This window comes from Carettochelys insculpta, chromosome 15 (genome assembly GCF_033958435.1).
Source record: "Carettochelys insculpta isolate YL-2023 chromosome 15, ASM3395843v1, whole genome shotgun sequence".
Taxonomy (NCBI): domain Eukaryota; kingdom Metazoa; phylum Chordata; order Testudines; family Carettochelyidae; genus Carettochelys; species Carettochelys insculpta.
Window position 1 is genome coordinate 21,242,252 of NC_134151.1, and position 17,830 is coordinate 21,260,081.

The following is a 17,830-nucleotide window of genomic DNA, read 5'->3' on the forward strand; positions in this document are numbered from 1 at the left end:
AGCCTGTACAAAATTTACATTTGGTCATAGCTTAAGATGTCCATGACTGTGACATCTCTCTGTCATGCAATGGTGAATGTCACCTTTCAATTAATATTTATCCAAAGAAGCACCATCTTCTCCTATCCTGTGATGTGAGGCTGCTCAGTGGAACACGGCTTGGATCCAGTGCCCACTGAGGACAGCAAGAGTTTTATCATTTGGCTTCTGAGATCGGTGAATTGGACCTTTCTTGTGTCTTCCACTTTGTGCAAATGTATAATTTCAAGTACTTGTCTATGTTTCACTGGCAAATTTAAAGAGAACAGCAAAAACACTATGGGCTTGTCTACACTACTATCTTCCTTTGAAGGAAGATGGTAATTAGGGTGTTGGGAGTTTACTAATGAAGTGCTGCTGTGCACAGGCAGCACTTCATTAAGCAAATCTTCCCCCCCACACTCCTGCCTGCAGCAACTTTGAAGTTTTAAACTTTGAAGTACCAGCACGTGTCTAGCCACGGCTCACCCACTGGTATGTCGAAGTGCCGGGGCAACTTCGAAGTCCCCGTACTCCTTCAAAGTACCCTTACTCAAAATTTTGAGGAGTAATGGGACTTTGAAGTGCTGGGGCAACTTCGAAGTACCGGCAGGTGCGCTGTGGCTAGACGCGTGCTGGTATTTCGAAGTTTAAAACTTTGAAGTTGCCGCAGGGGAGGAATTTGCTTAATGAAGTGCTGCCTATGCACGGCAGCACTTCATTAGTAAACTCCCAACACCCTAATTACCATCCTTCCTTCGAAGGAAGGTGGTAGTGTAGACAAGCCCTATGATTATTAGGGGGAAAGCTATCCTTAATTTACTGTACCTGAAATCTCAGCACACAGTAGAGTACATAACATCACATAACATGTTTGCCTCCGACTCTTGTAATACCAGGATGTAACAGGGCAATTTGCAACCCAGGCATCAGCCTGTTCAGGCTGGAGGTTGGTTCACCTTGTGTCAGTGAGTGTATTAGCTTTAGTTAGTATCATCAATGCCATGTTCTTTTTTGACAACTGTAGCTCTCAGCCTGTGAATAGGAATATTCAGGGGGTTGTGACCATGCACTATATTCTATTTTAATTGTTTGTTAGAACAATTTGTTCTCTGTAAACAAAAAAACATTGCATAACCACCGGCAGGAAAAAAAGGGTGCATAAGTAGGTTTGTTCCTCAGCTGTACTATGTGCAGGGCTGTGTGCAGCAGTAATCTAAAGTGAGCTACTTTGAGTTCCTATCTGGCAACTTCACCATGAATGGCCATTATATAAGAGAGAAAATGTTGGGGATGATCTCCACCCCAGTGGTAGAAGGGGAACAGATCTGCTGCTGAGCCAACATTGACGCAGGTAAGGCTCTGTCTTTCCTAGCACTTTTGTCGGTATAACTTACGTTGCTCAAGTGGGTGAAGAAAACCTGAATGACATAACTTACATGGATGGAAGCACAAGTGTGGACAGCGGCATGTCAGTGGGAGGGGCTCTCCTGCTGACCCAGCTATGACCACTTGTTGGGGCCTTTAATTACATTGAGAGGAGAGTTCTCATCAGCATAGAGCAGCTACACAGGAGGTCTTGCAGAGCATCACCACTGCATCAGTGCTGCTGTGAGTTTCCTAGCGTAGCCTTGGCCCTAAGAATGGAGCTAGCTGTTGAAAATGAATCAGTGAAATCTGACTGCGGCGCTACATCCCTAGAAAGCTGGACCCTACCTGGAGCCAAGAGAGTGACGGCAGAGCACCTGAGGAGACAAAGCCGCAATTGTTTTCTATGGCTTCGTTACAACAAGAAGGCGGCTTTTTGCCCACTCAGGCATGATGGAAATGGTGAAGATATGGAAACAATCAAGATACCCTTGCAAATAACTAACGTGTAGCTCTGCACTTAGGCAGCACTTCCATCCACATGTCCTCTGCCCTGGAAGACATAGTGTCAGTTGAGTACAGCAGGTAAGTGTTGTCTGGGCCAGGACTCAAAATATGGGCATAACCAGTGATAAACTGCAGGGGACGTATGGCTCCTCCAGCTGTGAGCCCATGGAGCAGTACCTACTGCCTCTTTTTAGGCTGTGTCAACTCTTGGAGCTGGGGCTGCGAGTCACCACTCACAGAGACATATTTGCACTAGCTTTCTATGATCTAGCATGCTAAAAATAGCAGTAGAACAGAATCCAGGTAGGAATGTTCTCAAGGCCATGGTTCCATTCACCATGGCTCGGGCTGTCACAGGTGCACCACTATTTTTAGGGGACAGACCTGATGGACAGCTAGCACAGGTCTGTCTACAGGAGCTGGAAATCGCACCGCTAGCTCCAAGTATATGCATACTCATGCTGTCCTCTCAACGCAGGGGAAAAAATGGAAGCTGTAGATGGTGACACAGATTAGCAGGGCCCTTAACTGAACTGGAGCCCAGATCTCCTTTTCCAGTCCTAGTTTTGTATAATAAGAAAACAAGGCTGCCCCTGGAAGTTATAAGCAGGACACAAGACACAAGATACATCCTCCTGAGAGAGTGAGCTCAGAAGAAAAACCTGAGCTGGGAACTTCAAGAATGGGATGTCCCTGAAGGAGAGACTGTGAAAGGTCCCTGTTGTGAGCAATGGATCCAGATTAGGCTAGTGAAAGCAGTCAGGAGGAATGCAGGGAGGTTGTCACCTACACATTTCCCCAGGCAACACAGCCATAGCCAGAGAGAGCTACGAGCAGCGGAAGATGATGCCTTGCTATCTCTATGAGCCAGAAAGCTGAAGCCAGTAATTGCTGAAGGCTGGGCTATGGTGGAAGATTGGGCCTGCTGATGTCTCGGGCCAAGACTTAAAACCGTGTCTGAGGATGAAACACAGCAGACAGGCATCCCAGATGTGGGGGCTAGGGTGAGGCACAGTGAGAGAGAACAAAGTCATGCATGAGTGTCCCAGTAGGTTGAGAGATACTAGAGCTGCATTTGGTGTGTTGATGAACTGTTGCATCCTGAAGATTGAATCTGCCCTGTTTGGACTGTGCTGAGGAATTCTGGATTATGGTTATGGGACTCTTATAGTAAATTAACCCAACAAACATTTATTTGTGTTCAAAAAGCTGGTATGATATTACTGGGGGCTCTTGAAGCAGAAAATCAAGGCATGGGTGCTGCTTGCAGGGCTCTTGCTTTATCAACCTTTTGTACAGAGGGGGAAAAACACTTTCTGACCAGCTCTAAATACCCCCAAGGTCCACTTGTGTTCAGATCCAGTGTTGTGGTTCTTTTAAAACATATGTTTAAAAATGTCCTTAATTCCCGCAAACTAACCCTTCAACGAATTGCCATTTTTCCATTTGAAGGGATGGAAGTGGACTGCCCCTAAAGTAAATCATGATGTGGCTCTCTAGGTACAAAACTGTTACAGCAGAAGTGCCGGTCTCCCATTGGACACCACTATCTTGTTCCACCCACTATTTCTGATCAGTAGCACAGTAACAAAGGTTTGAAGTCATTGACTCTGAAGTCATTGCCTTGAATAGTTTCTAATATATATGTGTTTTCATAGCTTTTTAAAATATCTACTTTCTTGCTGTTTTATAGAAATTAATATTTCTACAGATTTATAAACACCAGTTAAAAATTGTGAATTCATTTAGCTGTACAGTGTATTCGTCTTTGATAAATTCAAGCATAGATTTAAAAATGTTCAAGTCCACATATGGATCCCATATTGTCTTAAATATTTCTAGCTCTCCTTTAACATAAGTAATATATTCCAGTGGAACAAAAACACGCATTCATTTAGTTGATTACAGTAATGATGGATGGAATTTGTTATCCAGCTTTTGTGCAGACTTTTTTCACCCCTGCTAATTATTACGACATACTTAGTGTTCAAAAAATGTAATTCTCTTGATACTGAAATGTATCAAGTCATCCCTCATGAGTATCTCAGTTAAATATAATTTCTGTGCTAATTTATACATCCCACGCAACCCCACTGGAGTCGAATAATTGGTTTTAAAAATGTAAGTCACTAAGTATTTTAAGGAAAAAAGTCCTGGTCTGGAAAGCAGTTTAATATGCTATTTAAGCTTATGATGGGACTTAAGTACATGCTTTAGCCTTTCCTGATGGATGTAATTAGCAAGTACTTCCTGAACTGGGACCCTAGCAGCTGCTCTACTGTCTGTGCTCTCAGTGACCCGACTGCTATTTCTTGCACTAGAAATAGGAGCAGAGCCAAAGCTAAAATAACTTTGGTCGATTAATAGAGTAAGTCAGTTGGGTTTAATAGGTTTCTTGCCAATATTGAAATCAGTACTGGCTTATGCCTCTAGCTGGAGGATAATGTTTTATACTTATTAGCTGTGTTCTGGAAATGTTAAAACCCTCCGTGATTGGAATGCCGTTCTAGTGCTAACTACAGCAACCAAGATGATGTCAGCATAATGATGCAATGTTTCCATACATAATTGTCAGAATAGAGCAACTATGAGAATGTAAAACACATTCTCTTGAGCAGACTGAAATCAGAGCAATTCATTTTGAGTTTTGACTTATGTTTCCTGTTATAATTCAGGTTTCACATTCAAGGGTTTTTAATGTGCTGGATTCGTTCACAAGTTAACTGTAAATTATTAGAACAAGAAAATCATAGTCATTTAGTAATGTCACAGTTATGTCTGCTACGCACCAAGGCCACTCAGTACTTTGTGGAATCAGTCTGGTCAGCCTGTAACACACAATCAGCCATTTTTACTTCATCCAGTAGATAGCAGTGGTCCGGGAAGGTTAAGGAAGTAGAGCTGCTCTGTTTGCTACAGAGTCATTGGAATGAAACATAGGGTAGTGAGGGTCCCTCTGCTAATAAGCCTTACAGAAAGGTCAAGACCCTGTATAGCTGGAAGAGGATAAACCTGAGATGGGAAGTGTGTGGCGGGGGGGCAGGGGGGGTGAGTGAGTGAGAGAGAACCTGCTTTTTTGTCAACTTGTTTTGGTAGCAGTCAGGCTAAGTCACAAAAGTTCACCCCTTGTGTATAATCACTTTATCAACACAATGGTAATGGGAGCTAGAGAACCAGTAGGGAAAGACAGCACACCACCACCACCACCCATCCCAGGGGAGACTGAAGCAGATCCATAACCAGAAGCCAGGAGAGGAAAGTCACTCAGTCATGAAGGTATTAAACTTGTTCCTCATGTGGAGCTCAAAACATGTAGAGGTTCCTGTTTCATTTAAAACAATGTTTTTCAGCTATTAGTAAATAACCCAGGATAGATATATTTATACAACATTAATTTCTCCTCTGCTCATCTCTGGTTCTCTGTTGGTCCTATCCAATATTCTAGTTCCAAGAGAACCCATTTCTCGAGAAATAAGATGGTGCTGTGTGAGAACACTAACCTGTGAAGCTTCTTGAGTGACAACTCAAATATGCAGGCCATTAATCCGTGAATACACAGACCATAGTGTTCCCTCACCCCTCTGGATTTTTATGTTGGTGAATTTACAGATAGAGTATTTGTGGAAATTTGTTGGGACTTAAGATATTTATTCATATGGGAAAAACTTCTTTAGATCAGATGTTGCTTAATATTGAAAATATCACGTCTGAAACACCTCTGCATTCTAGTATTCTAGTTCCAAGCTAAACAGAGTCAGCTCAGCCTTTAGTTGCTCCAAACTAGATAAGTTCTTTACAGTTTGTGATACAGGTGTATTTCAGACTAGTTCTTTTGACAAGGAGGCATGGATGTTTAGGGGTCCAATATATTTTTCAGTGAGGCATGAACTTGCCCTACTGTTCCTCATTTTAAAAAGTTCCCTCTAGTGGTGTCTAAAACTTCCTGTGCACCTCTTAATAGTCTTCATAAATTCCACACAGGCTTTTCTTGTCCATTAGTTGCTCCTTCTCGGGGCATCCCCATTGAGTCACATAAATAAAGTTCACTGTGCCAACCCACCCACCTTTTTCTTGAGTTATTCCCAGGCTTTTAATGCCTGTAGCCTCAGTATGGAACCATCATACCTTTTTACTTGAGCCTGCTCATTCCCAGCAATCTCCAATGCATCCTATTGCCAAGTCTTCCTGTTTGGGGCCTTTCCTGTTTTGGTAAGTCGTTCCCTGGGCCTCCAGGGCTGCAGCTTCAGGCTTCTGGATCTGAGTTACAAGTCACCTGGTACCAAGGTCTTTCATGCTGGGGTCTTGTCTTCCTGTAGTTTTCTAATCTCCCTGTTTTGCAGGTGCATGCTTTCCTTCACAGCAAATTACCTGAACCAACCCAGTTGTGCCTCTTTGGTAACCAGGTTGACTAGCTCCAAGCCTTCCCGCCCCTAAGGACAAGCCACCTCCTCCTGTTTTTCCACTGGTGACCTCTCCCACTTCCCGCTGAGATGGCTGCATTGCATTGACAGCTAGTGTGGTTCCTTGAGAGAAATTTCAATCCACAACTAAATTATGAAGGTAGAAAAATGGGTCCATGTCTGTTTTCTGCACTACACTTTGCAAGTGACCTACCATGCATTGGGCATAGGCAGCAAGGGCACCATGTTAGGACAGCGGGGCATGTATACCAAGTCACTGTTTGCTCTTCTGCCCCTTCCCCTGACTATCAGGGAGGGAGGGGGAAGTACATGGTTTGTGTACACGCCTTGCTCTCCTGGCTGAGGAGAAGAAAGGGCAGAGGAGTCTGAGGCACAAGCTGTGTGCTTTCCCCTTGCTCCCTGACAGTCAGAGGAACAGGCAGAAGAGTAAGCGGAGTCCTGGCACATACAGCTGCTGCCCCTACCCCCCAAAAAGGTCACCATTGATAGGCAGCCTCTTCCATGCACCAGCCATTACTGCCTAATGCACAGCAGAATGCTAGCAACAGGGAGTACTTGCCACACTGAAATACCTCCCCCTTAAAGCTAACAGTTGGTTGTCACCTATCTGTTGAATGTTCTAGCCATGCACGTTTTCTGTGCCATTATGAAGTCCCAACACTGTTTTCTGTAGTCAGCCCTGAAGAGGAAGAGGTACCAAACAATATTGCTGCTTCCTCTGTTAGTTTTAACCATTACAGGATTGGTCCATACCATGGGAAGTCCTTTGGTAACCTGAAGGATGAAAGGTGGTTTAGCAGTTTTCTGGAGGTGACCTTCAATTTATACAAATCTAAACTCCCTAAAATTTAGGGGTGTCAGGGAAAATACATTTTTTGTCTGGGCCCCTATCTATACTAATCTGTTAATATTTATCTGGCCAAACCCTGAAGTCCTTTCTAGGTTGATAGTTCTATGGGAGCAGAGACAGACTCCTATTGACATGGAAAAGGAATTTTATACCCAAGTGAGGATTTTGAGATTCATTATTGCTGAGGAGACAAAGAACTGCATACACTCATATTAAAACCACGTTTTATCTTATGTTGGAAATGGTTACCCTTCTGATGTAATTTTTAATAACAACTTTTTTCTGGTTATGGCTTAAAAATGGAAAATAATCATTAAATTCCCCTGTGTCAGATTTGTGACAAATAGCTCTCCCAATTCCAGTCCATTTCCTCAGTGATGATGATACAGAAGGAGCCAAAAATCGCTCAGTCCCACTAACCGTATGAACGATTCATGGGCTCTGCCCTTAGTATTGTACACAGAAACTCAATTTAGATGATGAGAATACTATATAAATACCATGTCCCATTAATCATACATCTGTATTCATTTCAGCTTAATCACAGGAACAGCAATTATTCCTCCCTAGCACAGTTCTCTTTAATGACCTCCTAATGTGCCAAAGATAAATTACTAAATAAACAAAATGTTTAAACATGTTGGCAGTGACCAACAATGTATTTCATGTCACTGGCCCTCTTCTAGCCCCCTGTGGTGCAGCTAGTGGAATCTGAACAGGTTCCAACGGGCTAGCACTGGCAAAGTAATAAATACACTTAAACGTAAACATATGTAATATAGAAAGATCTCATCACCCACCACTGGTATAATACATCTGGGAGCACATTTTTGTGTTTGTACCAGATTACTCATCCTGAAAAAAAAAGAATAGGGGGAATAAGACAGTGCTAAAGAGCCAAAAAACCATCAAAAAATAGGTGTTGGAACAGGGATGCATCCACACCCACTGGCATGAAATGTTTTCCATCCCATACAGTGTTTACTGTTTGGTTCAATGGCTTGCAGCACCCCCCGCCCCTTTATAAGCCCTGTGCCAGCACCTCTGCCTCAAAGAGAGATTTAGAAAACTACTTCCATGGTTCTTACACATACAAGGGGAAATCTTCCCTGTACTATTTGGAGCCACTTTGGATGGAATGAAAGACTGAAATGTAGGAACCAGAATCACCACTGTATTCAGCGGGTGGCGGGAAAGCAAGCTTGCTGGGGTGCACTTGTTATAGTACAAGGTTTATTGCCTTCTCTCCAACGCTTATGTGGAGAAAATAGGAGCACTCACTCATGTGCCAAGTAGCAAAAGTGGGAGAAGTTACTTGAGTAAAAGTGCAGCTGCTTTCACTTCTGGGTACTTTTGAATACAAAAAAGATGTAAAGTGTGTGTTTGCGCAAGTGTACTTTTACTCAAGTAGTTTTCCAGAGGGACACCGCTGACTTGTACTTAAGTACATTTCTCCCTCTCCCCACTTCTCCAAAAGCAGCCGTACTTTTGTTCAAGTAGCTTTTTCCACTCCTGCCAAGTAGCAACCCATGACTAAATCTGTCCAGGCAGCAAATGCTTTTCCCCATCCTAGTGCACTATTAGGCGCTCTTGCAATGCATGTTGGAGGAGGAGAGGAATACATCTGTCCCCTTTCCCCACTTAATGCATTAGAGGGCAGGATTTGGCTCACAGAATGAAATCTGGTCTCAAGGTAAATGAAGGACTGAAACTGATTCTAATATGAAAAGCATCTTAAGCAGAATCAGGCCCTGTACTTGTGCCCTGGTGCCATATGCTGCTAGTTAATTGAACAGCAGGACATAACAACTAAGGTCTCAGTCCTGTGCAATTCTGAGCACCTACTTTAATGTGTGAAGTAACTTTAACTTCCTCAGTGCCAATAGGATCTGAAGGCTCTTTGCATCCTGTAGTCTCAGGGGATAGCCGTGTTTAATCTGTAGCTTCACCGTAAAACAAGCAGTCCTGGAGCACCTTAAAGACTAACTATTTATTACTTATTAAATTTATTATTGTTAGTCTTTAAGGTGTTCCAGAACTGCTCACATCCTGTGGGATTAATGCTGAATATACACATTCCAGCAATTTTTTTGCTGTCATGATTTTGCCTGATAAGCAAAGATGATTTTGCTTTGCATGGGCTGTTTGCAATGACATCTCCAGTGTTCTCTAAACTAGCTCCAGGCCAAAAAACAAAGAGTGAATAGTGTTCGTGTTTGTCTCCTACTGGGTGCTAGCACACAAAATTTCCTCACACTCATTTCCATGTAGGGTAGTGCTCAGTTGGCAGCGTTCCTTTTTCAAACATCGTCAGCTCTAAATGTGAAGATTATCATCATTCTTTTAGCATTTCCTGTGCCAGAGAAACGCAGTAAACACTTCACATTGTACTGATAACACATGACACGCAGTTCACTGGTTTGCATCTAGAGGGAAGTTACCATGTTGCATGCCCCCAGCTGTTCAGGACTGTGGAAACCTTTCCAAAAGTGATTTTTTTAAAACAAGATTTTTAGTCACATTGTAAATAGGGTAACTGTGCAGATCTGGATTTCTAAAGTTTGTATCTAGGCAGGAATTCTGTACATCTGAGCTTATGTCTAATGAGAATTGCCTCTGACCATCTGACTTGTCAGACTGTTAAGCTGAGCAAAATGGATGCTCTTTTCCCTCTATTAGCACAATTTAAAATGGCCTTTAAAGTACTGGATAGAATATTATGCCCAAGGCTATTGACTGATGAATTACGTTAAAGTACTCTAATTTGGTTACATTTGGGAACCAAAATATGATCTATATGTTTTCCATAAATCCATATTTTTGTTTTGTTTTTTTAAATCTTCAGTAAATATAATTTATCTGCCAGTTACCCAGTGCTCATATATACATAGCATCGCAAACAACTCCACAGTTATGCACCACTCTGTGTGTGTGTGTGAGAGAGAGAGAGAGAAATTTCAGAAAACAGATTTCAGATTAGGCTTCCAGAGTGGAAGAACACTGCAAGAGCACTTAACAATGCACTAGGATGTGGGAAATTCCTGATTTTGGGCCTGCTTTAAATGTACAAAATATGAACTTAATCCTATCCAGTGGGTGGGTTTTTTTTCTTTTTTTTTTTGTGGGCGGGGGGTCCACATTTACCAGTTCCAGCCAAATAAAAGCAGATTTTTTTTCTTGTTTATCATGTTACTCAAGTTTCCTTTTTACCCTTCTTGCAGTCACACACCATTCCCGTTACACATATACCTCTCTGCCAGCTGTCCCCCCCGACCCCCAGACAATGGTCTGCATTGTCTGATTGATGCTGTCTTATCCTTGCGTACCTCAAACACCTGTCTGAACAGTACCATTGTCAAAATATCCACAGCACAGCACAAATTATTGCCTTGATGCTCGATTATAGGTGACACTTAAAACAAGCTCATCTGACACCTGTGTTTACTGCATTACAACTGTATCAGGATTTTTGTTTGTTTCCAACACTTTAAATCTTTACCAAAGCATAGCCCTTCTGGGCTATATTCTGCAACTGTTGCCCAACCAGCCAGTGCCTAGCTTTGCATCACCTCCTCTGAAATCAGTGGCACTATATGCAGAATATGGCACTACTCAACTTCTACCAGTGAGGTGCAATCTGGCTCTACATTTTAAAGGTGAGTTATACCCATTGTTCGTTCTTCTTTCTCCCTAGTGCACAGAGTTTATCTTCTACTAAAGTAAAGGATTTATTTTTTCCTTCTTAGGCTGGGTCTATACTTGCCGTGGAAGATCAAACACTTAGGTTCGATCTTTCAGGGTGCCATTTCATGTATGCACAAAACAGTGCATTCCAGGGTCAATGTTGACTCCGGAGCAACTTGCAAGGTGCAAGGATTAAGGAATGCCAGCAGGAGGAGCACTCCCATCGGCATTGTGCAGTGAGGACAGGGACGAATATCGATGGCTGCAGAATCGATTTTTGGTACGTAATTGGCATACTCAAAATTGCGTAGCAGCTGTCGATTATTCAAGGTAAGTGTAGATCCAGCCTTAGTCACCCTTAATCTAACACGATCATTTACTGCCCAGTCCATATTCAGATAAGATTACTGTTGAAATCTATCGAACAGCCGTTTTGACTGATAAAGTCCTGCAATATTAGCTTCTACCCTATGAATCTTAGGAAATTCCCACCTCTATATTTATGATACATTTGACAATGTGGAAAGTTCACTAAGCTACACAGTATGTAGTTTATACAGTTTCAAGCTCCATAGTCTGACCTTCCTTAATCCGGAAACGTCTGTGATCCAGCATCTCTGTGGGTGCTCTGGGGCTAGAAAAGTCAGGCCCCACACTCAGCAGCTCCTCTCCTGCCCACACAGAGTTTTCAGAGTGCTGCAAATACCTCACCTGTAGCATTCAAGCTCAGTAAGGGAGGAGCAGGAATCGAGGGACTCTCAGGGGAAGAAGCAGGGTGACTGAGGAGCCTCCCAACCAGCGGGGCCAACAGCCACGGCAGGCAAAATGGGAAGGGGACCTGGTTCCATGCCTCAGAAGAGGCGGGGCCAGGGAAAGAAGAGGAGGGGCCTGGGGCAGTCAGACCTCAGTGCAGCCAGGACTGCCTTACTGGGGCCCTCTCCCCATCCCTCCCAGACACAAGGAGCAGCAGAACAGTGCTGCTGTGGCACTCAAAGGGGCTTGGAGTTCTAGGTCCCTTTTGAAACACTGGGCCCCAGGACAACTGCTCCTTTTGTGCTCCTTCATTGGTGGCCCTGCTCACGGCTGAGAGCAAGGACCACAGCATATGGCCAGCAGCAGGGGCCAGGAGTGCAGCCCCATGGGGGCTGTGACTGCAATCCAGCAGCCAGAAGCTGTAGCTGACAGTGGGAGTCATGAGCGCAGCCTGGCAGCTGCAGGACTCTGCTCTTAGCCTCTGTCTAACCCTAGAGCTCCACAGCTGCCCTGCCTCTTCGCTTGAGCACCCTCATCTCCGCTTAGCTGGTGCCAGCTTCTCCATGCCTCAGACCCGAGTCCTTCAGCCGGTAGCATCAGATGGATTGGCCCTGGCCTCCCCTGCCCAACAGAGTCCCTGGTCCAGGACCAATCAGGTCCCAAGAGTGCTGAACAAGGGAGGTTCTACCTGTACAATGTGTGCCAGTTGTCATAGGTGCAATGATTTACAATGTCCAATGGGTGGATAGGTCATCTTGTAATTTACAGGTTTTTATTAGACTTAGCCTAACACTCCGAACGCTGTCACTGTGCCACTCTCTTTCAACTGACTTCATGTTTTCATTACACAGTAACATTATTTTCAAATCTAAAGAATCCCATGGCATGTATCTTCCTTGTCTTCCAGTGTTAATTCACAGGAGGGAACTTGATATAGTCGGTGCCTTCTTTCCATTGCCATTACTAATTACTTACCTCTGTTCAGCATCAAAGTCTGATCACCCTGACACACGAGTCTTTATTTTATAAACATGAAAAGAGCAGAGTTTCTTTGTAAGGCTCTTATTAAATCCATCTTGTTGAACAAAAACATTCTAACAAGTCTGGTCTTTTTATCATTCATTTGTTTACTCTTGATATAAGTAGTATTTTTAAATTTAATATGAGTGAGAGGAAAATTGTATCTTTGTTTGACAGGTTCTTTTGTTATTGCTACTTGCTAAAGCTGGAAATTGTTTTTAAAAAGCAAATCAGCCAACAAACAAAATTGTTCTGCATGCATTGACTGAGAAGGTTTAGGGTTTTTCTTTTTAACTGTTTCTCTCTTGGAAAGTAAGATCTAATATGATATTGCTATAATGCAGCTGTACTGTGGTAGCACCCACATGCCCTGCCCATGACTGCATGACAGATAGGGTGACCACACTTCCCATTTTTGACCAGAACACCCAGCTGCATAGTGACCCTGGGAGCTGTAGAGCACTGCCAGCTGCACCATTACAAGTCTGGACAGTGGTGCTATGGCATTGAGGCAAGCCAGTTCCCATCTGTCCTGGGACACCATGCTATGTCCTGGATGTGATCTGCGGGTCTGAATTGAGGAGGGGAGGCCTGTGGCTCCATTCACTTCCCCCACACTGAGCACTGTCTGCACACTCCCATTGGCCTATTTCCAGCCAATGGGAGCTGGAGGGCAGTGCTTGGGGGTGAGCTCAGCACATGCGGCATGCTGCGGAGCCTCCAGACACCCCTCCCACCTAGGAGCCAGACCTGCTGGCTGCTTCCAGGGTGCAGTACGGTACCCCAGGACAGGCAGGCACCAGGCAGCCTGCCCTAATGTCACTGGCACACCAGGAGCCACACAGATAAGGCAGCATCCCAATCTCCTGCCCCAGCTCTGAGCTGCCTTCCAAATCCACAGCCATTTCCTGCACCCCACACCGTCCATCCCAAACCCACTCCAGAGCCCACACCTCCGTCTAGTGCCCTTACCCCCCCACACACACACCCTGACTACCTGCTCCACCCCAGAGCCCCCTTTTTAGAGCAGATCACCAGCCTAGTGAAAATGGAGGAGGAGGAGGAGGGCAAATTACTGAGGGAGTGGGGAACATATTGAGTTGGAAGCCAGACCTGGGAAAGGTGCATGGCACGGCAGGGTAGGGTGTTCAGTTTTATGCCAATGGAAAGTTAGCACCCCTCATCCCCCTTCTTCAGGCAACTGGTCTCTCTGACTGAAGTCTCACGTAACTGAAGTTTTGCAGGTTCACCTCCTTACTCCCTGGCCCTGTGTTCTGGGTAGTGTCAAATAGATGGTTGGGACTCAACAAGTAGTAATCATTTACACACTGTTTGTATGCCTGGCTTGACAGGATGTTTCTGTCACTTGAGAAGCTGTTGGTTGGATTTGAACCTAAAATAATCCTGCCTAATGAGAACAGATTGTCCAAACAGACTATGCACAGAGTGCAACAACAGTTGGGTTAGTCTGTTTGCCCAACTATCTCTTGCTGGGATTCTCCCCATCATTCTGAGTACAGCCTGAAGACACTGGTAGCAGACAATGAAGATTTGTAGTCAATGTTGTGAGACACCTCTCCAGCAGCGACTCATGAAGTACAGAATATTATTTTTGGAAGAGTTTGTGCTTCAAGTATCCCCAGCTACTGAATGTAGTGTCGATCAGTCTGTGCTAATAATCTCATCATAACATTTAAAGATAAGGTAAAATCCTGGGTCCACTGATCCATTGATTTCATTAAGATCAGGATTATACCCACCCTTTTTTTTTTCTAATTATGACACACAATATCCCACTGGTCATTAACAACGCATGACTTTGTACCATTTTTCTGTACTCAGCATAAAAATTATCTGAAATTGTGAGTTCTCCACTAAAATCTTTTCTGCATAACTTTCCTTTCTGTGTCCAAAGTGAATGTTCTGCATAGTTGTTGGTAAATAAAGGTGAAGTCCATCCAGATAGCATTTTGGTAACATAGCTCATTGACTAGATAAGTCAATGAATTTGAATGGCAAGAATTAATTAATGAACTTGCATGCCATTCAGTTGATAGGTTGGAGACGCATTGTAACTGAAATAGTTAGCACCTAGGTGCACATTGTGATTTTTCCTTCTGAAAGCTAAAACTTCCTCAGAGAGCAAAAAGCTTGCAAAGCTTTTTCTCACTTCAGTGAACAATTCTTCATCTGTATAGTTCCACTCAAGTGAGGAGATTATGCCTTGCAGTGAAAGAGCACCATGGGGTGCAACTTCAACAATAAATTGTCATTCTGTTTCACTGAATCCCATAATTAGTAACCTACTAAATATCCCTACCATTTGGCTGGACTTCAGCATTTAACAACTGTCTGTGGGCTTGTGCATTCGTTTGCCTACAGGAGTGTATATTCTAATGCACGCTCGGCTGTCACACGCTAACTGGCTCACATGAAGCCTGCTGCCACACAACATAGCCCGTTAATGTACTCCCATTTCTAACAGCGCTACGTGCATGCATACAAGGGGTCTCGTAGTGCACAGCTATCCACATGGGCCTGTGGTGCATAATACCCCAGTGCACCCTACAATTTACATTCCTGCGGTGAGGATTAATGCATGCTGCTGGCAAGCCTATGGTAGATGACTGTACATCAGGGAGTCAGCAGCCTTCCTGAGGACGAGTGCCAAAATGTGATCTTTTGAGCTCGATTGGATGGACGGAGTGCTGGAGATATTTTTTAAAGTCACTAAGGCTGTGTCTACACTAGCCCCTTCTTTTCAAACGGGGCATAGTAATGGGTGAGGTCAAAAGATGCTAATGAGGTATTGTCATGAATAGCAGTGCCTCATTAGCATAATAGTGGCTGTGGCAGTTCAAAAGTGCCACTTTCGAATCAAGTGCCGCCCGTGTAGATGGGAGCCTTTCAAAAGGGCTCCCCAGTCTTCAAAAGCCCCTTATTCCTATTTGGTTTTAGGAATAAGGGGCTTTCAAAGACTTGGGGGGTTCCTTTTGAAAGGCTCCCGTCTACATGGGAGGCATGCGATTCGAAAGCGGCACTTTCGAATTGCCACAGACATCTTTATGCTAATGAGGCACTGCATATTCATGGCAGTGCCTCATTTAGCATCTTCCAACCTCGCTCATTACCATGCCTTTTTCGAAAAGAAGGGACTACTGTAGACATAGCCTAATAGTCATACTTACAGCGACTTCATTAATGCATAAATTAATAGGCAGAGTTTTACCGTTTAGGTAGTGGTTGGTAGCATTAGCTGGTCTTTCATTAATCATCAGGTGGCATGGCTTTAAGCAAGCTCCCAACTGCAGGGGGGAGGAAGGGTGGGGCTGAGCTCCCAGCCCATGTGCTGATGAAAATCGACTCGCTTGCCACTCTTGGTGCAGTGCTGGAAGTTACTGACCCCTGATGTACAGGAATGGGGATACTCTGATGACCACTTACATGTATGAATAAAGGATTTACAATCTATTAGATTAATCTATCTATCAAGGTTAAAGCCTTCTGACAACTAAACTATGGAGACTAATCTATTAAGTTTAGAGCTGTATATATATCTTCATTTTATTAGTGAGGCTGGAGTTGGTTACTTTTAGTGTTCAATAAAATACACTTCTTTGTCTCATACTGGCTGCATGTTATATTGACTGGACTTCCTCCATTCTGCAAATGCATCTGTCCTTGTTTGCTACAAATCTCCTTTTCCACCTAATAAGCTTCATCTGAGCAGTGAACCTTAATATTGCCAAAGTGAATGATGGTTACACAAAAGCTGCGTCTACACGTGCACTCTACTTCGAAGTAGCGGCACCAACTTCGAAATAGCGCCTGTCACGTCTACACGCGTCGGGCGCTATTTCGAAGTTAACTTCGACGTTAGGCGACGAGACGTCGAAGTCGCTAACCTCATGAGGAGATAGGAATAGCGCCCTACTTCAACGTTCAACGTCGAAGTAGGGACCGTGTAGACGATCCGCGTCCCGCAACGTCGAAATTGCTGGGTCCTCCATGGTGGCCATCAGCTGGGGGGTTGAGAGATGCTCTCTCTCCAGCCCCTGCGGGGCTCTATGGTCACCGTGGGCAGCAGCCCTTATCCCAGGGCTTCTGGCTGCTTCTGCGGCAGCTGGGGATCTATGCTGCAGGCACAGGGTCTGCAACCAGTTGTCAGCTCTGTGTATCTTGTGTTGTTTAGTGCAACTGTGTCTGGGAGGGGCCCTTTAAGGGAGCGGCTTGCTGTTGAGTCCGCCCTGTGACCCTGTCTGCAGCTGTGCCTGGCATCCCTATTTCGATGTGTGCTACTTTGACGTGTAGACGTTCCCTCACTGCGCCTATTTCGATGTTGGGCTGAGCAATGTCGAAGTTGAACATCGACGTTGCCGGCCCTGGAGGACGTGTAGACGTTATTCATCGAAATAGACTATTTCGATGTTGGCTGCACGTGTAGACGTAGCCAAAGTGAGCAAATGCCCCTTATATTATTTGTCTCACATGAGTCACTAAGGTCCATCATTCTTGTGACTTAAACTAAGTTTTGTATTAAATTGTGTAGGGTTTTTAAATCCATGATTCTTAAGCCTATTAATCCTGCATATCTGAAATCCAGTGGCAAGCCCTCTTCCCCCCTCACCTCGCCCCCCTCTCTCTCCCATAGAAGTTGGATATGGCTTTGTTTGTTTGAAATACAGTGATGTGTGTTCTGCTGTAGCTATGATCTGAAGAAGTGCACCTGTCATACAAAAGCTCATCAGCTAATAAATTATTCTGTTAGTCTTTAAAGTGCTACTGAGTGATTGGGCAACCAAACGGCTAATGAAATTTAATGTGGATAAGTGTAAGGAAATGCACATTGGAAAAAATAACCCCAACTATACTTACAATATGATGGAGGCTAATTTAGCTATAACTAATCAGGAAAGAGATCTTGGAGTTATCGTGGATAGTTCCTTGAAAACGTCCATGCAGTGTGCAGAGGCAGTCAAAAAGGCAAATAGGATGTTAGGTATTATCAAAAAGGGGATAGAAAATAAGACAAGGAGTATCTTACTGCCCCTATATAAATCCATGATACTCCCACATCTTAAAACTGTGTGCAGATGTGGTCTCCTCACCTAAAAGAAGATATCCTGGCACTGGAAAATGTTCAGAAGAGGGCAACTAAAATTATTAGGGTTTGGAACAGGTCCCACACGAGGAGAGGCTAAAAAGATTG

The 17,830-nt window shown here is 44.0% G+C and overlaps 1 long non-coding RNA gene across 1 annotated transcript in view; it reads left to right on the forward strand.

The window, feature by feature from the left end:
* Positions 1-1,243: 1,243 nt before the first annotated feature.
* LOC142021305 (uncharacterized) overlaps positions 1,244-17,830 on the forward strand; it is a 43,519-nt gene continuing 26,932 nt past the window's right edge. Inside the window, exon 1 of the long non-coding RNA XR_012647658.1 lies at positions 1,244-1,372. This is a non-coding gene — a long non-coding RNA (uncharacterized LOC142021305). The remainder of the gene's footprint in view (positions 1,373-17,830) is intronic.